Genomic DNA, 20,709 nt, shown 5'->3' with positions numbered 1-20,709 from the left:
TGTGGAAGGAAAGTTCTCTGCCTTGTTCAATGGGAACAGGGCAAGTCTCAGGAGTAGTCATTTAGCATACTTGAAGGCCTATTGTTTTCAAGTAGAGCCCTGAAAAAAATACTTAAAAATTGTTTACAGAGGATTTTTTTTTTCATATTCATTTGTAGAATTGCACATTTTATTTTTCTAGGGCAAAGCTTAACTTTTTCTGTCATTCAAACATAAATAAAAGGTTCTATTTGAAGGTAGCCTCTTCAAATAGAGATAAACATAGGGAAAAAATATATGTCTAATTGGATTTCTCCAAATTAGCATGAACTTTGGATAAAATTTGCTTGTATTTCCAGGGGTTTAACTCTGTCATTTTATTTATTTATTTATTTATTTATTTATTTACCACCAGACTATTTTGTCAAAAATTGCCAAGAGAACTTGTAGATGCCCCATCCCTGGAAGTATTCAAAGCCAGATTGTATGGGGGGCTTTGAGCAACCTGATCTAGTGGGAGATGTCCCTGTCCACGGCAGGGGGGTTGGAATTGGCTGGTCTTTAAGGTCCCTTCCAACCCAAACTTTTCTATGATTCTATAAAAATACTTTGAAAGTTTTCTGAGGTAGGCAACCCCTCCAAAATGTACCTCAGGCAATATCTGAGTTTGTATCCAAGCAATAAATTAAGAAACAATTTAAATAATTGGTTTTGAATCAATGTGAACCCATTTTATACATTTCTTCATAATTTTTCACACACATTTGTTGGTGGTTCATAAAATTTCACAAAAATTTTTAAACGGTAATATCTGATTACATAATTGTCTGATGATTATGAGAGGTACATTATTCAATTAATATATATATTTTTTTCCATTAAAACTTAATGAAATTCACATTCAGATTAGTCTGAATAACTAGAGACTTTTTGAGCTTGGAATAACATTATGCTAATATTGGGTTCAGGCTGATGTCTATTTAGAATTCCTCAGCTCTTCTCACTATGCAAAGGCTGAGGTGTCAAGTCTGTCTCCAGAGGACATTCTTCCTTAACTTGTTGCCAGTCTGTGGGATAGTTATGGAAAACTACTGAAAACTGTTGACAGAAGGAAGGAAGGAAGGAAGGAAGGAAGGAAGGAAGGAAGGAAGGAAGGAAGGAAGGAAGGAAGGAAGGAAGGAAGGAAGGAAGGAAGGAAGGAAGGAAGGAAGGAAGGAAGGAGAAAAAGAGAGACCTTTGCTTTTGGGAAAGGGAGCAAACGTAAGAAATGGAAGCTCTAAAAGAGAATGTAATGGAAAAAGGAGTAGAATAACATGGAAACAAAGAGAAATGAAGCTAAACCATTGGAGCAGTTCTCCTTAATGTTTAAGCCAGAATCACTGTTCTGTGAAACTTTGTCACAAGGTACCCCAAAGTGGGGATACCCCTGAGTCATGTGTTATAACAGTTTGATACTGCACTGAAAAATAAATAAATAAATAAATATTATTCTAATCTTATATTAACTTAAGTTTGGCAATACCATGGTATTTTACGTAATCTCAGTTCCCTCTTAATTCATTGCAACTCTGAAAGTTTAGAAAATTAGGTTATTAGTCTGCACACCAAGAAGATACTGTGTGTGTGACTGAATGACTGTGCTTATGTGTCTTGAAGGAGAGAGGTGTTTTTTTTGTTTTGTTTTGTTTTTCTTCACTTATATTCATTACATACAAATATTCAGATTTAAGGCTGGCTGGCACTGCTGACCTTCTGGACTTTCTGTCTGTTCTTTGCCAAACTTTGATGATGCTTTAGCAGCTCCCTTGTGCAGCTATTTAAGACCTCTTCTGGAGCCTACAGATAATTTCAACAAAGGCCTTATTTAGCTTTCCAGAAACTGAGATCAGCCTTCATCCATGGAAAGCAGCAGATGGGAAGTAAGTCAGCTGTAATAGTAGCCAGGGAGTGCTAAAGAGATATATAGCTCCTGAGTGTAATTTACTGAACACAACTCTCAGTGGTTTACACTAAAATTCTTTGTTTAACCACAATTAATGCTGAAACCACAGCTTTCACGTGGCTGGGTTCTGCAATAGCTATTAACATTATTATTCCAAAACATCAAGGGAGTAACACAGTGTTCTGTAAGGAATGATGCATCTTTCTTATCATCTTTAATTCTACCATTTCAAGATACTAGAAATCCCATTTAGGTACCTTAAAGGTGTGGGCAGATTTTCAACAAGTCTCAGAGGGAGTTGCAGGTTGCTGACAGAGACACTGAAAATCCAAAAAACTTTGTGTAGCTATTCCACAGAAAAATTGTCAGCTACTTTGAGACACAGTCATTCAATTGCAATTCCAACATCCCTCCAAAACCTTAGACTTATATAAGCATAAAGTTTGAGAAACCAAGTCCAAATACAGTCACAGTGTTGCCTGTCCTATGTCTGAGGTGGGTTGAGAGTGTCCAAGCTTGACCTTTTTCTGTCACGATTCTTACGTTTTTTAAGCTAGAGAGAAACATACACCAGGATCAGATATGACTGCTAGATCTATGGAAAGAAAGGTGCTGTGCACTTTCCTCCAGGTTGCACAAGAAAAATAAATTAAATAAAAATAAGAATCTGGAACAAGAATCATAGAATCATAGAATCAGAGTCATAGAATAATAGAATCATAGAATGGCTTGGGATGAAGGGAGTTTAAAGATCATTTAGTTCCAACCCCCCACCATAGGCTGGGATACTACCCACTAGATCAGGTTGGCCAAGGTCCCATCCAGCCTGGCCTTGAACAATTCCATGGATGGAGCATCCACAGCTTCTCTGTACAACCTGTTCCAGTGCCTCACTACCCTTACAGTGAACAGTTTCTTCCTAATGTATAATTTAAATCTATTCTTTTTTAGTTTTAAGAACATTACTGTCTTGTCCTGTCATTTTCTACACAAGAAAATGGCATCCTTTTTATAAGACCACTTTAAGTATTGAAAGGCCATAATGAGGTCTCAAACATCTACCTATTTAAAAATAAAAATAAATAATTATAGTAATAATTAATAATAATAATAAACTGACTGTTCCTTTGTCAATATTTTTCTGTATCACCAGAGGACATCTCTGACAAAGAACAGATGACTCAACACACACAGAAGGACAGATACAGAAAAAATAATGAATAATGCATAATTTTTTTTATAAAGAACCATACTCTACCAAAGCATTTAAAAGACTATTTGATTAATATCCATAACAGCCCAGAGAATTAGACAAAGAAGTAACACCACAGTCATTACTTTTCAAATGCCAAATGATTTGCCCTGTGCCACAGATGGGAAATCTATATCAGTACTGGAGGGAAAAAAAAAACATTCCCTCTTCACCCGCATCCCCCACCCTAACCCTCTATCCTCTAACCCTCTAATCCTCTATCAATTCAGTTTGTTAGATTAAACAATGCTAAATTTTTGAGTTCTTAAGCTTTGTAAGCCTCATCAGACCATGGTACCCATCTAGTTCTAGACTGAACACTAGATTTTCCAGTTCTAGAAATGAAGCTTTACTTAAGAGCAAAGAACTTTTGTATGGACTTGTGAAGACTACATTCTGCTCTTTGAGAGGACTGTTCCATGCAGTAGCTAAGAAGATGGCCACATGGTGTAGCCTGACTAGCATCATAAAACACTATGCAAAAGGTTGCTAGTGCAGAAGTGCAGCGAGCAGTCCTGCCTACACTCCCTTGTGGACCTATTTCTTTCAGACATCAGGAATTTATTTAGGATCTTCACCTCCCCTAGCTTTCCTTCTCACTTTCTTCTTTTTCAGCAAAGGGTTTCTAATATAACAGCAGTGATAGGCTCTTCTTTTCCCATCTATTTTTCAAAGCTTTGTCTTCTCTAGTCCACATGGTGTATATCGCATTACACCTTTGCGTACTGAAATGAAGCAATGATGGGTCACAGAAAGTTAATGAAATGTTCCATTGTCTGCTTTTCCCAAGAGAGGTTGTGTGGTATATTCATTCAGAAGCAACATAAGCTTTAAATGTCAGCATCGACTATGGTAAGCAACAGGTTTCATTAATTGTGTTAATTTATTATTTTTTTAAAACACAGGAGGATTTTTTTTTTCCAACCTTCCCTGCATGTTTATGGCATTGTTTCCTGTGTGATCATCAACTCTCTGTCTCTGTTCACAAACTGATAACATCTCATATTTGAAACACTTACTTTAGAGATAGGTGAACCAAAGAGGATAAAATAACAAGGACTGTTAAAGTACCTAAGTTTCCCACCTTTCATGATTTTATTATTTTTCATTTCTGAAATGATGATAAATATTCAGGATCAGGCCAGTAGAACTACTAACAGAAAAAGTGCATCCTGAAACAAATGTTATTTCTGATATTATTTCCCAAGTGTGAAGCTATTTTCAATTTTTCCTGGAAAAAAGCAAAGATTTCACAGCCAGGCTTATTCATGTAATACACCCAGTTCAATACTGGTGGGCCCACAATATCCCCAAACAAGCATAATATAAACATTATATCTGTAAAAAAATCTCTATTAAAGTAACTCTTTTTAATGAGCAGGAGCCAGGGTTTTTTGAGGTATATAGACAAAAGGAAAAGATAATAACAACAAAAAAAGCCTGATAATATTAGTAACTAACAAAGAAAAAAAATATATATATACATTTTCACATTACTAGTAGTGATATCAGAAAAAAAATATCCCTAAGCTTTCATGCAATGTCCAGTCAGGTCATGACCACTGGAATTGAAAGGAATCCACTGAAAATTAAAGTTTAAAATTCATGATGTGTTATTCAAACATCTATAATGCCTGCACTAGCGTCAAATGAGAAGACTTTTTTCTTTTTTCTTTTTTTTTTTTTCTTTCCCAAACTAAGGGGGAGAGAATATTTGAATATTTTCTTCTCTTTCAGACACATGAACAAGAACTCAAGCACAATCTTTAACTCTCATATAGCTTCTGTTTACAGGTCCTTCATTCTTAATGCCTTTACTAAGTATTAGATCTAGATCACACCTGTTCTTAGGGCAATATTTCAAAAAGCATGTAGATATACCCTAAAATCCTGCTGCAGCTGTCCCCAAACTTAAATCATAAAGGAAAACTACAGACAAAGATAAAGCAGTGAAATTTTAACATCTATTTCTCTGCTTTCATTTCCTTCTAAACTCTTGAATTGCTTTAGATTAGGTTGGAGTCCACTACAGGAGAATAGCTGAATCAGATTAATCTGTACTTCAGTGAGAACCAATTAGCACCTCATCACAGCACAAAGATCAGAGTAAAAGGTGTTTTGATCAGTATTTGAGGCTGTGAGTGCATTTTGCTGCAAGCCTGTACTCTGCTATCAGAAACTCTGCTCTAAAAATGCCAAAGCATTGTTACAATATACAGCTATGTCTAATATTCATTAGTCCTAACTCATCCTACCTCTGTTCTTTGAAAAACAAACAAAAAACAAACAAGCAAACAAACAAACAAAAAAAAACAAACAGCTTTGTCTCTACAAACATTCTGGACATACCGGCCAAAATAGTTCCCTTTTCTCATCCCATGCAGGTCTGCATGCATTAAAGCCATGTGTGACCCCTATATACTTAAATACTTACAGTTCTCATGAAAGTGTTTCTAAAGCTAAGTCTCTAGAGAGAAACTCTGTAGTATTCCTCAAATTATGGTCACAAATGGGCTGTGAAAAGGCTGTAAGGAAGTAAGTAGAAAGTTCTTATGATAACCAAAGTTGGAGGCAAACGAACATTTTAACCAGATCTTTTGGAAGAAGTGTGCTGCTGTCAACAATTACAGGTATTTAGTTGTTCAATGGCTCTCAATAGCACTTGCATGCTAGAACTACAGACCTCACTTACTACCCGGGAAGTAAGATACAGTGGACTGTTTCCTGATTACCATAGACTACTGTAGGAGTGACAGGTCTAGTGACAGACTTTGAAAGAGGTTATGATTATAGCGAAAAGGTAAAGAAGAGAGAAGAGAAAGAAGTAAAGGAAACGTATTGGGTTTACGTGGCCAAATTTTGTTCATGGGACAAGCAACATGGATAGCCTCTGCAAAAAGAGTCCAGGAGCTGCCCCCATGTCACTCACAGCCTGTATCAAAAGGTATTTGCCACTGGCCAAAGCTGAGCCAATGAGCTCAAATAAATGTTGTAAGAGAGAGGAGTGAGTGAAGGTGTAAAAGAGAGGAGTGAGAAAAAAGGTCAGGAAACAAGCAAACAATCAAAGAAACAAAAAACTGCAAACGCCAAAGCCAGGGAAAGACAGGTAGGAGGTGCTCCAGGCACCAGAGCAGAAGTTCCCCTGCAGCCCATGGGTCCCATGGTGGAGCAGATCTGCACACCGTAGCATGTGGAGGAGCCCCTTGTGGATCAGGTGGATATGGCCTAGAGGAGGCTGTGGCCCATGGAGAGCATCACAATTTATTTCCTGCCCAAGTGAAAGAATGTACTGAGCTGCAACAGCATTCAGTATTTTTTTCCTTTCTTTTAGTAAGTCTTTAAATACAAGACAGTATAGATAGGCTTCTTCACTGCATTATTTACAGATGAAGTTCCTGGGTCTTCAAGACCAGGTTAGATGAGGCCCCAAGCAACCTGAACTAGTGGGTGGCATCCCTGCCTATGGCAGGGGGGTTAGAATTGGGTGATCTTTGAGGTCCCTTCCAGACCAGGCCATTCTATGATTCTATGATTCTGGGTCTCTTGATTTAAGTTTGAAATTCTGCTACAACATGATTTTTTTCTGCTTAATCTCACATTTTTAATAAATATAGTAAGGGTAATTTTTCTCACACTCAAGAATGATTTTTATTATTTTCATACTCAGTCAAATAATCATGAATCAGAAGGGGAAAAATGTATTGTATTAGGAGAAATCTTTGCCTTTTTTTCAGATTTTCAACCATGTAGTTTTCTCTGTAACCACAAAGAGCAGAACTTCATGAGGGAAAAAAAAAAAGAAAAAAAAAAAGACCACTACATTACTACATTTTCCATTCATCATATAAATTCTACAAATTTATGAGAATGACAGGTCTTTCCCAATAGAGCTGGATTCGTCTGTAATTTAATTTTAAAAGACCAATACACCATCACTGGGGAGAGAAATCAGAATTCCTACAGTTTCAGTTAATCTTGTAAAAATTCTGATATTTAGTTTCTTTCTCGCCTCATTAAAATCTCTCAATGTTTGATCATTTCTATGCTAGCTGATTGCCTGTGCCAGATACTTAAGGCTGTCCTGACTCAAATATGCATAGATTACTTGTGAAAACTTCTTCATTATAAGCATTTCAATTGTTCAATTAATGCATCCTTGTAATTTAGGTTCTCTTTCCTATTTATAGAAACTCACTGAAAATACTTTGTTCTACAGAATACATGCAAACCCAGACTGTTTGCAGACAGTGGGCTATGTTTGGTATAGCAGTAATAAGATGAGAGGTTTTGCAAAAATAACAATCATTTTCACCATACTCAAATCTCTCACAAAGCCTGCCTAGAAATCAAAAGTTTAAAACTACATTGCACAACTTTTTAAAACCTTTATGCTGTGTTTGGATTCTGTTTGTTACACTGTGCTACAAAAGGGTAGGATATGGTGGTCAGCTAATGCTGGGAACCATATTTTCCATAGGCTTTCATCCAAAATGGTTTGAAGGGATTGTTGAGGTTCCCCTACAGGGATCCTATCCACTATTCTCAGGCACAAATTAAAGTAGATTCTGTTAGATGGCTTACCTCTTCATGATTTCTATAGAAAAAAAAAAAAAAAAAAAAAAAAACAACAACCTAGTGGGAGCTCCAGGAGCACTAAATTCCACTGAAGTTAAAGGCAGATGTAGAAAAAAACAATTACTGTTGCGGTTTTTATGCATGCCAGATGCGGCCCTATTTCTGAGCCAGTAAAAAGCTCAGAAGCTTAGTTGTAAAAATTCTGAGTACCAAATGTTTGTTTGTTTGTTTTTAAGTTATACAAATGTTGCTCTTAAACGGAAGGTCCCATGTTTTAGGTCCTAGAGATTAATCCCTTATTCCCACCATTTGGACTTAAATGGAGCTTCATGTGTTGTCTAAGCCATGTGACACAACAGTGTACTTGTGCTTGCTCAGTCACCAGCGCATGCCACTGATACATCATCATTTTGCATGTCTTCTGGTTACAGAGAAAAAATGTACAGCTTTGTTTTCTTAAACTGCTTTTTTAATTTATTATTGTTACTTCATGTCTTCATTAGAACAGGTTTGCTTGTGCTGGCAGAGTAATTTGCATGAGTTTTCAAGATATTGGTTTTTGTGCCCTAGATTCTGTCAGCCTGGAAGAACTGAATGGCTGGCAATATGGATGTTTTTGCACAATAATCCAGGTGGTTTTGCAGGACAAAACATTTCTTTCATGGACGTGTCCTTTCAGGACAAAACATTCACTTTTAATACTTATGTTAGCACTGATGACTTATATCTTATAATCTTAGAGGACTTCACAACAACTAGATATTAGACACTGTCTTTGACCTAAAATTCAAAGACAAAGGATCCTGCCCACATCTTAACTTAACAAAGACAAAGGATCCTGCCCACATCTTAACTAATATTTGCCTTGAAATTTCCATGTATGTAACTGTTTAGCTGATAGTGTTGTGTTCCATTGGTGAAAATAAGAAGAAAATGTTCTTCCAACAGCCTAAACACTTTTGTTCCTTCCTAAGACACTTCAACTGCCCCCCTCCCCAGCAATTTTCAGAAAGAATCTGTTTTGTCTAAACAACAGCTAATAAATACATCAGAGAGTTGGTACTTGTTCTTAAAAGCCATGTTGTATAGTGTAATGAGTAGGGTGATAACAGTTCATAATAAATCATTTCCTAGAAACTGGGGAAATCTGTAATGAATAGCATAATGACATATAAAATTTCTTACCTGCGAGAAGGGAAAAAATATCCCTTGTGCTGCCACAAAATGATGAGATCATCTGACATCTCAGAATATTTAATAGTGTTTCATTCAGAATATTTAAGAATGTTTCATTTTTAAATCCATTAACAGACAAAAATACTATTCAGTATTAATGCCAAGAGCAACTTACACTTTTCCCAAAAAAGCAAGTTATTAAGTAAGACTTTGTTGTCTCTCTGAAATTACAGTGTCATATTTTATTTGCTGAGTAATAATTATCACAGTGATTTTATTACAGTCTTCTTTAAGATAAATAGAACAAAAATCTATGGGAGACTGAGGAAAAACCACACAGCTAGTACAACAGCACAGATTATATTTTAATTCTCTTTCTAAGGCAAAAGGAAAACTTCTTCCTAGAGTAAGTTATAATCAAAAGACAGGTTGTTACTGAAAAATTAATCCATCTCTGATGGAAAAACTCAACTACAACTGTAGAGGCAGAGAGTTTCAATAAAATAAAATAAAATAAAATAAAATAAAATAAAATAAAATAAAATAAAATAAAATAAAATAAAATAAAATAAATCTGGATCACTTCCATTCTCCTATCTTGTTCTTTCTTTGTTTTTCTCTAAACATTATTTTGCTTCTCTACATAAAAGTACTTGATTAAAAAAAAAATAAATTATTATTTGATTCTTTAAGTTGCCCAAATTTTACTTCAAAAAGCTATATGACTTAGGACAGTTTCAAGTTGGATTAAGTTTCTGCTAAATTAAAGGCTGTTCTTTCACTAGCCTGATTAAAATCATCAGTAAACTCATGTTAAACTTTACAGTTACCTCCTTTGACATTGCCAATCAAAAAATAAATATGAGAAACAAAAGAAAAAAAAAAAGTGTAACAAGAAAACAAACAAACAAAAAAACAAACACAACACCTTACTGTTCTCAAAACCCTTGTTTTAATTCAGTTCATAGAATCATAGAATGGCCTGAGTTGAAAAGGACCTTAAAGATCATCTAGTTTAAACCCCCCTGCTTTGGGCAGGGTTGCCGACCACTAGAGCAGTTGGAAGTCCCTAGCACATTTTATAAATGAAATATCACAAACTACGACCACTTCCTTTAAGGTCTTTAAGTCAGCATGATATATTTGTAGAAATTCATACGAAAGGATCTACCATTTTTTTCATTGTTGAAGTAGTTGCTTAGAATCCTTCACGATGATCAAAAATACTAATGTTTAAAATAACTAGGCCACAGAATATCAGCTTCTTCTCTGTGATGTTTTTTTTCAGCTGCCCTACAGGACAGCTGAACTTCCCCATAACTGTTCTTTCACTCTCCCGCCTCAAAGGGAAAAGGGAAGAAAATACATTGTAAGGGGCTCAATGGTTGAGATGAGGACAGGGAGATCACTCACCAAATACTGTCACGGGCAAAACAGAATCAGCATTGGCAGATTAATATAATTTATTGCCTATCACTAGCAGACTAGAGCTGTGAGAAACTAAAAGACAACTATAAACACTTTCCATCATCCACTTTCCCCCTGAGATGCACAGGGGAATGGGGGGAATGGGGGCTGCCATCAGTCCCTTTGTCTCCAATGCTCCTTCACTGTCACTTGCTGCCCCTGCTCCATGTGGGGTCCCTCCCATGGGATGCCGTCTTTCCCAAATTCATCCTGTGTGAGCTTCCCAGAGGCAGCAGCTCTTCAAGAACTGCTTCCACATGGCTCCGTACCACGGGGTCCATCCATCCCCCAGGAGCAAACTGCTCCAGCACGGGTCCCCCACGGCTGGGCGGCAGCTCCCCCCAGACCCCCTGCTCCTGCGGGGGCTCCTCTCCACGGGGGGGCTGCAGCTGCAGCCCGGGGCCTGCTCCTGCCCTGCGGGGGCTCTCCATGGGCCGCAGCCTCCTCCAGGCCACATCCACCTGCTCCACCGGGGGCTCCTCCACCCACGGGGGGGCTGCAGCGTGGAGATCTGCTCCATGGGCTGCAGGGGGACAGCCTGCTCCACCGGGGGCCTCTCCCTGCACAGCCCGCAGGGGAACTGCTGCTGCCTCCTGCTGCACTCACCTGGGGGGCTGCAGGGCTGCTTCTCCTCTCTTCATGGGCTGCAGCCTCCTCCAGGCCACCTGCTCCACCAGGGCTCCTCCATGGGCTGCAGCATGGAGATCTGCTCCATGGGGGACCCATGGGCTGCAGGGGGACAGCCTGCTCCACCGGGGCAGGCTGCAGGGGAACTCTCCACTCTCCACAGGCTGCAGGAGAACTGCTGCTGTGTGCCTGGAGCACTTCCTGCCCTCCTGAAACACTGACCTTGGGGTCTGCAGTTTCTAACCCCTCTTTCCAAGCAGCTGTAGTGCAGCAGTTTTTCTCCTTCCTTGAATCTGCTCTCCCAGAAGCACATCTAGGGTTGCTCCCTGGCCTGGCTCTGGCCAGCAGCAGGTCGTTTTTGAAGCTGGCTGGAGCTGGTTCTGATCTGACATGGGTCAGCTACTTGGCTCAGCTCACAAAGGCCATACCTGCAGGCCCCCGATACCAGGCCCTTGCCACATAAACCCAGTACATTGTCTCCTTAACTTTTCCCCTTTTTTTTTTTTTTTTTTTTTTTTTTTTTACCTTTGCTTGTTTCTCTACATCTTCTCCTAAAGCCCAAGGCATTTTTTCCCTTTCATTTTTCCGGAGTCCTATTAAGTGAAAGATAAGCCACTAATTATTATGTTTTATCTTTTAAATTCTCCCTCTTCTTGTTCTTCTTTCTAAGAAGAAAGGGGAACAGCTTCAGCCCTCAGTTTTATGAAAAATCATACAAAGCTCTTTTTATTGCAATGAATGATTCCTGAAAGTCTCTCTCCCATGAAATCACATTGATTTTGTGACTTAAAGATTTTCAAGAATGAGCAGCAATAACCCACAAATGAAATGTTATGCAAATTATATTAACATCACTTCTTTTGCATATTTAAATAGTGCTAACTGAATTACAGAATCACAGAATCACAGAATTTCTAGGTTGGAAGAGACCTCAAGATCATCGAGTCCAACCTCTGACCTAACACTAACAGTCCCCACTAAACCATATCCCTAAGCTCTACATCTAAACGTCTTTTGAAGACTTCCAGGGATGGTGACTCCACCACCTCCCTGGGCAGCCCGTTCCAGTACCTAACAACCCTTTCAGTAAAGAAATTCTTCCTAACATCTAACCTAAAACTCCCCTGGCGTAACTTTAGCCCATTCCCCCTCGTCCTGTCACCAGGCACATGGGAGAACAGGCCAACCCCCACCTCGCTAGAGGTGGGGGTTGGCCTGTTCTCCCATTTGGGCAAATTTTGATTTTTTTTTTCCTTTGGGCAAAACAACTGGGATCTACATGAAACAATGTTCCAAGCAAAGATATGTGTAAATCAAGTAGTTTACAGTCCTTTAAATCTGGTTCATGATTTTCACCTAATTTTTATAGTTGTTTCCCATTAAACTGTTAAGTTTTTCCATTTATACATTACATTACAGATGACAGGTTTTTCCAAGGAATCTCTGTAGTAACCTACTAACACTAAGATGATCTAGAGTTCTGGGTAAGGAACTCTAATTCTGTGTAAAGTAATTTGAAGATCTGCAACACACCTTCCAATACAAACTTTGAAATACATGTCAGTGATACCAATTCATCCTGTTGCTAATGTAATATCACCCCACCACAATTCCATAGTGACAGCTTTCTTTCATTTTGTTACAACAACCAAATCCAGGGCAAGAGCTCGGTAACACGACTATTCTTTGTGCAATGCCTACAACCATGGTTAAGGTTGATATACATCAACTTTTGAAATGTCCCAAACAAAATGACAAAATACCCCAGCTGTATCCAGACCTGTCTTCCAATACTTCTTCTACAGGACCCTTATTCTGTATTTCTTGACTCCGTGCTTTTCCTCCGCCCACCTATCTTCATTTTTGAATGATAGAAGAGAGAAAGAGAACTTATATGGCTTGAGTGCCCTGAGGTAATTAATCTGCAAAATAAAATATAAATCCTTGCATACCCTTCCAGTTGAAATATTTATCAAACATATGAAAATTAGACCTGTTCACAGTATGAACAGCTTTAATTCCCATACCTTTTTTTTCCCTCTTTAATTTCAGATACTTTTGTCTCAAAAGACCACCACATTAGCCACAGTCCTTTCCACTCCTATCCAAAATTATTGTGTAATTTCACCCCCAAAACCACAAATTTATTCTCCCCTAACAAAATCTCCTGAGATTTTGGGTGAAATGCTTTTTATTTTATTTCCTATCTCTAGTTTTTCAAGCTCTAACATTCTAACTACAAATGCATGAAGCAGTTCTAATAGTGTTGGGAGTTTCATAAAGCAAACACAATTCCTGTAAAATAAGGGAATAGACCACTGGTGAAAGGGGGCAGATTTTTCCATCTTTAATACATTTGGAGCTATAACACTCTTAGCAAAGCATAACTATAGTATAACTAGCAAATCCTGAGCCTATCTGTCATTAACGTAGATCCATCTATTCTGGGGTGTCATATATTACACATCTGTGAGTTACATATCTCGTTTCTACATGATGTGCTCACTTGCAGCCAGTGAAGTCTGCATGTTGAGATGAGAATATGTTTTATGACACCAGCATCACATGCTTTAAATATTTTCTGAATTGAGATAGGTAAAAAAAATATTTTCTTTATAAATTAGAGGCTGACACAATCTAATCTAATCTAATCTAATCTAATCTAATCTAATCTAATCTAATCTATGTTTTCTAGTGTATGCTAACATACACTAGAAAATCAGTCTGAAGACACACATGGTTTTTGTCATGAATCATTTACAACATTATTATCTTTCATATGCACTATGTGTACAAAAAAAAAAAGAAGAATGACAAGAATGAATAGGAGCCAACATTTTCTTTAAAAATGTATGTGTGTTGTTAATACAGTAAAGTCAGCAATGAATTGTATGATTGTATTGATATCACAAATTCTATATATTCTATTATTTTCGCTAGATTTCTTGTCCTTCGATGCATTTTCATATTTTTCCTCCAACTTGGAATGTAATTTTTTGTTCCCTGAATGCTGTTTGTTTTCCTATTTCATCATTTAATTTGTACACATTTTATATTTAAAACTCTTACACAGTAGTTCTAATAGCACACTTCAGCCTATGAGAGCTTGATGAAATACACTTATCACAGAAATGTATCAATATGAAATATTTTTGTGTAAATAGAGAGGTTTATGGCCTATTTGTACATTCTATTTTATACAATTGCGTGAACAATTCTTAAATTACTGCACTATATTTGCCTTAGCAATATTTGTCTCATTTTTGGAGTTGCAATGCCTGCTTTTATCCTTTTTCTGTGTTACAGGGAGTCAAAGGACAGAGTGATTATTTACGTAGCTTGTGCTTATAAAACAGTGTCAAAAATTTTACAGAAGCACATCCTAGTAGTTAGATCTGTAATCAGGCATTCAAAATAAATTGTGTGGTATATAAGACTGAAATATTTGCTAAGATCCAGATTGGAACATAGGTGTTTTATTTTTTTATTATTATTTTTTCATTATTTTTGTAAAATATTTCATAGAGATTGCTTTTTTCCAGAAAAATTATGATTTCAGCAAAACAAATATGATTTTCTCATTAAAGGCATCTAACTTCTGAAAGAACTTTTTGAGCTTTTTCTCCCTCAAATAAATAAATAACTGAAATAAAGTATTTATTCAGCCAGAAACAGAAACATTGACGTTTAGAAATGAAGGTTTGACCAATATACCTTTGTGCGCTCTTTTTAGTCTTGTTAAACATAACTGCAAACTACTACCAGAAGGCATTATAAACTATTCAATAAAATAAATCATAAGCGTAACAGCAGTCCCACAGCTTGAACATGGAAAATTATGTCATCCTGATAATGTAAATAGCACTAGACTCAAGGAAGATCCCAACAGGACAGTAGTTATCATTTTGAAGGGCAGAGATGCATTATTTCTGCTGGAGGCAGGACCTTGAAAGTGATCTGTCAATATAAATAAACAAATAAGAAAGATGGTGATTTTTTCCCCACTGTCAAAAAGATGGCTGAAACTATTGGTACTGAACAGGTAACAGATTGCCCTCCGTGAGCATGTAATCACTGGGGTTTGATATTTGGAACTCTCACTCTAAAAATGTGAGATTTTAATTTTTGATGTGAAAAATTCTGTGGGCAAAAATTAAGTCCCTACATTTGAAGTTCTACATTTTCACACAGAATAATTCACTCTCACTGGAAGTGACTTATATGCTATAGAATGTTTATGTAAGATAAGCAGAATGGAAAATGGGATGGTGGTGAAGAAAATTATAATTGGGTAACTCCGTCCATCTTGTTACAAAAGGTCAATATGTTTCCTTTGTGCATGAAAGGAAGTTTATTTCAATATTAACAAATATTACATATTATCCTTAGTAAGAAAAAGAGGTTTTAGGTCTCTTTCTGCAACCTACAGATATGTGTCATCTCAAATAATTCAGACCATTTTTCAAAAGATGCTAGATTTTCTAACTATTTACTAAGTATTGTTAATATTGTTCTTTTGTATCTGGTTATCAGAGGCTTGCCCCAAGGTCTGTTGATGGTTGTTTGTTTTTTTTCTCCTTTAATTTGGGCAGTCTTCTAGGATCTGACCTAGCTGTCCAAAAGTGTTCTTTTGCCCTGAAAACAGAGTAAAAATATATGCAACGTATGCAAATAAATAAATAAATAAATAAGGCTGTGGGAAAGGCCCAGAAAATATAACAGACAGAAACTGCAATTAGTATAGTTAATATTTCTATGAACAGCTGCAGTGTTCCTTCTAGCATAGCATGGAAATTATTTAACTGTGGAATTATTGTGTTTTTTTAAAACCATGTTGGAGAATATTTATATATAGTGAGAGATCAATAAAATATAAAAAGACAGATTATTGAAACTGATAGGTGATGTATGATAAAATATTCATACATTAATTAAGCATAATTAGCATTTAAAAATAGGCATCATTTAGATGTTAATTAATTCTTGCTTCCCTTATCTTACAAGAGCATATGTGCATGTCTAGCAGCAAAAGATGTTATACTGAAATGTCCTCTGGAAAGGAATATAAAAAATAAAATAAAATAAAATAAAATAAAATAAAATAAAATAAAATAAAATAAAATAAAATAAAATAAAATAAAATAAAATAAAATAAAATAAAAAACTCATATGCTCAGAAATGTTTCTAAATACCTTGTCCATACTAAGAGCTCAAACATGTAACGTAATTGTTGCTTTATTTCGAACGATAATGTGTATTATAGAAAAGGACAGCAACTTCAGTTTCTGATGAATCAGAGGAAAATCTGTCTGTTCTATCCCCAGATACTTGTTTGTAGCTGTACGCTGACCTTGTTTTTACCTAAAATATTTTTAAAAGCAATTTATATTGCTGTCCTTTGTGCTGCCAGTCACAGTGGAATAATGATCCCTTGAAAGTCAGGGCTCATGAAGCGTTTACACATTCACTGCACAATTTGAAATAAACAGCCTTCTATAAGTAGTATCTTTTGCTTTCTCAGATCAAGGTTTGGAAAGACATTTCAAAAATTAAATGAAACTCACATCTGTGAGTAAAGTAAATAATTGTGAAAATTCTTAACTCCTCCATGTTTAATTTAAAATTACAAACTGAGGCCAATATAACCATAACTCCTTTCCTTCACTTAAAAAAATAAAATAAAATAATTGGCTTTGTTTGTTTGTTCATTTGTTTGTTTTGGTCCTAAACTGCCTGAAATCATTTGGATCTTATTTTGATTCTTATAGCCCAGAATCCAGATTGCCAATTAGTAAATGAAAATAGTATTCTGAAAGATTATAAATTCAAATCTATGTATACACTACAGATAGGTAGAAAAGTGGTGATGTTTTTGTTTCATCTATTCCAAACTGTCAAATTCCTGAGGAAAGGAAGTTCTGGAGTAAGTTGAAACATTAAAAATCCATTATGAGTAGGTAAATTTTAATCATGCATTTTAGATTAAAGTTATCAAGGGCTCTGACTACCCAGTGATCACATCCTTAGTTCAGACAACATTTTTATTAGACCTTTACCTTTGTTTGATATCAATGGGTTTACTATTACTCATAAACACATTATGTGTTTAAATACTTTTTCTTTCTTTTTCTTTTTTTTCTTTTTTTTTTTTTTTTTTCTGTAAGAATAAACATATTTCTTTCATGGAATTTTTTAATTTAAAATTTTGAAACAGAATTTTGAAACAGGGCCTTGGGAGTAAAATACATAAATAAACTTTTAAAATGCTATAATTCAAGATATTGAATACAAATAAAAGTTCTAAGAGGGAGGTGGTTAACTAAGAGCAACCTAGAATATAGCGGTTACCAATTGTATCAGCATCACATAAAAATAATTAAACTTTGGGGTTGGCAAAGCCATGAATATGTGCAGAAGTAGTGCTATGTATTTTATATTCCATGCAGATTTAAAACATGAAACATGGTCAAACTAAATATATATTTTTAACCATGAGGTCTAAAAAGATTCAAACTTCAAAAAGATTAAACTTGATTACTATTTCTTTTCACCCTAGGCAACAAGCCAAATATTTTTTTTTTTTTTATTTTTTTTTAGGAAGGGTGTTGGGAAGCAAGTAATTGTATATGCAGAAAGGAACAAATATGTTTAACATTATTAAAGTCTATTTGTGTTTTAAACATTGTGTTTTAAACAAGGAAATATTCTAAGTAAAATGTCTTTTTATTTATTTATTTTCCCCGCGACACATTTTACTTCTGTTTTTTTGGTTGGTTAGTTTGGTTTCTGTTGTTGTTGTTGTCGTCATTGTTTTGTTTTGTTTTGTTTTTAATCTGGAACATGTGAAAGCAAAGACTTAAAGAGTTTATGTAAAAATATTGGTTGAACAGAAAAAAAAAAAAAATAAATGACAATTCTTTCTTTTTCTGCTGTCCCATAATGATATTTTCTTATCAATCAGTGTTACAAACATATTGCAGTTTAATGCCAAAGAGAGATGAGAAAGTGATTTTAGAAAAAACAATAAAGAAATAGCCTTACAAGTACTACAGAATGAGTAGAACTCTGAAGAAAATAAGTAAATAAATAAATAAATAAAAGCCTGTCTGGTATAATTTATTGCAGAATTTTTATTACAGAGTACTCAGGAAAGTTAACATGAGGGAACAAAAAAGTTACTACAATTGAACAACTAGTGATCCAAAAATATTCCATCTTCTCCATGAAAGTGCTGATAAACAAAGAATCTGAAGACTGCCCTGCCCTGCCCTGCCTGTCTTTTCCCTCCCCTCGCTTACCCTCCTAACCTCTAATCTATATCTCCCCTCTTTTAATTTAAAACTGTTCCTCCTAGTCCTGGCATTATCTGATTGAGCAAAAAGTTGCTCTCCAATAATATAATATTTTAAAACTACCAAACTATTATTTTAATGGACTTGAAATATGTTTAGATTTTTTCATCTTATGAATAACATTTTAACCTGATATTGTGAAGTAGACGGGAAAAATATTTGAAATATACAAAATAGTTGGGAAAAAAATGAAAGTCCCTTTCTATGTCTTGTTTAGTTTCAGACTGAAGGACTCAAATTGTTTAGAATCTGGAATTTTACTTGTATTTGTTATCTGTTTGCAATCTGGAAATTTAGTATATTTTTTTGCACATCTATGAATTAATATCTAGTATATACTGTTAAGAACTATCATTAAATTAAAAAAAAAGATCTGATATTCTGATATTGTTAGATTATGGCAGATAATGAGAAACTAATTTTAAAGAGTAAATTTAAAAACTACGGTGAAAGTGGAAATAAAGTTCCTTACCACTAGAGGCTATAGAAAACAAAAGCAGACTTGAAGACTTTTTTTTTTCTACTATAGAAAATTATGCAAACTCAGTTAGTAAGAATTATCCGTCTTTCTAAGTACACTTGTGTCTCTTGCATGAGCTTCGATTTTAATATTCTCAAATCTGAAAGAATAGCTAAATTATTGTTTTTTCACCTAATCCCTCCATTTACATACCTCTTTCCTGAAAGTATGACCATTGTAAAAATGAACTTTATTCTTGTTCTTGTCCTACAATGATTATACAATGATTTTACATCATTGTAAAAATGAACTTTATTCTTGTTCTTGTCCTATCCTTTTGTTATGGCTTAACCCTGGCAGGCTGCTCAGTACCACCCAGGTGCTCGCTCACTCTCCCCAGGTGGGCTGAAGGAGAGTACTGGAAAGGTAAAGTGTGAGAGCTACTTTACTGAATAAAGAAAACGCTGTGTGTGCAAGCAAAACAAACCAAGGAATCCATTTGCTACTTCCCATCAGTAGGCAAGTGTTCAGCCACTTCCAGAAAGCAGACCTCATGAATAACGGGAAGATAAACATCATCACTCCCAACATCTCCCCTTCCTCCTGCTTTACACTAGCTTTTATTGTTCCATATGATGCCCTCTGGTATGGGGCATCCCTTTGGCCAGCCTGGGTCACCTGTCCTGGCTGTGTCCCCTCCCAGCTCGTGGTTCAATCTCAGCCTCCTCATTGGCAGGTTGTAAGAAGCTGAAAAGTCCTTGCTTTGCAACAGCACTGCTTTGCAACAGCTAAAAACATCAGTGTGTTATCACTGCTATTTTTGTCAAAAATCTAAAACACAGCATTGTGTGAGCCTCTATGAAGAAAATTAACTGTATGCCAGCCAAAACTGTAACACCTTCGCAGAAATATTTCCTTGTGCTTTTCTTTACTTTACTGATTTGGAATGTTATCAGCTTTATTTACTTTTTATGTGTATTATTGAATACCCAAAAGTAGATTTTAAATACTATTGCCTCTTTATTGAAAAGAAAGGAGAGTCAGACCCTCCAAAAATATCTTGTACTTCTGATACTTACAAATATCTCAGAAATTATTTAAAAACTCTTTCCTTAGCCATCAAAATCATAAAAATATGGTTTGTTCTATAATTACTTTTTCCTCCAATGCTGTTATTTGTGACTCTCAAGAGCAGTAGGTAGTTACACGTCCATCCCCTACCCAACTCAGTCAAATACTTCACATGTCATAGATGAAACTCATTTTCCTTTTCAAAGTTCAAAGGTTTTCCTCAGTTTTATCCCTTTGGCTTATAATATTTTTATTAGAAAAATTTACAGACAAGGTAAAAAAAACAAAAACAAAACAAAACAAAAAAAGAACAGTTCACAGTCCTCTGGAGGACACTGTCTGCTTAAAAAGAAAAAGGAAAATACACCACATTTAAAATTTAACTCTGGTTGTTATGTACAGCTGACTGTCATGTCCTTCCAGTTTGTCTTAAGTTTGTCTTATTGCAGATAATCTGCAAGAATCTGTAGTTGTACCTTTATTACTTCTAAATCTTGCTGTCTTTTCTTTCAGCTTAATCAATCAATATGCTGCTCTCATCTCCCGCCAAAAATAAATAGTAATTGTTGCCATTTAGATATCTTTCACTGTGTCCCTTCATTGATGATCTCTACATATTTGTGAAAAATGTATTATAATGTCTTAAAAGAATCACCTTATAAAATGGCATTTTATGTATCACCATTTGATCCTAAGAGATAATGAACAGTGAAGAAGGAATAAAGAACTGTTATTTCTTCAGGTTTTCAGAAGAACTGTTATTTCTTCAGGTTTTTTCAGAAGCCCAAACAAAGATCATAATCAATA

This window comes from Anas acuta, chromosome 2 (assembly GCF_963932015.1).
Source record: "Anas acuta chromosome 2, bAnaAcu1.1, whole genome shotgun sequence".
Classification (NCBI taxonomy): Eukaryota; Metazoa; Chordata; class Aves; order Anseriformes; family Anatidae; genus Anas; species Anas acuta.
The sequence above is the reverse complement of the archived record's forward strand: the minus strand, read 5'-3'. Positions refer to the sequence as shown.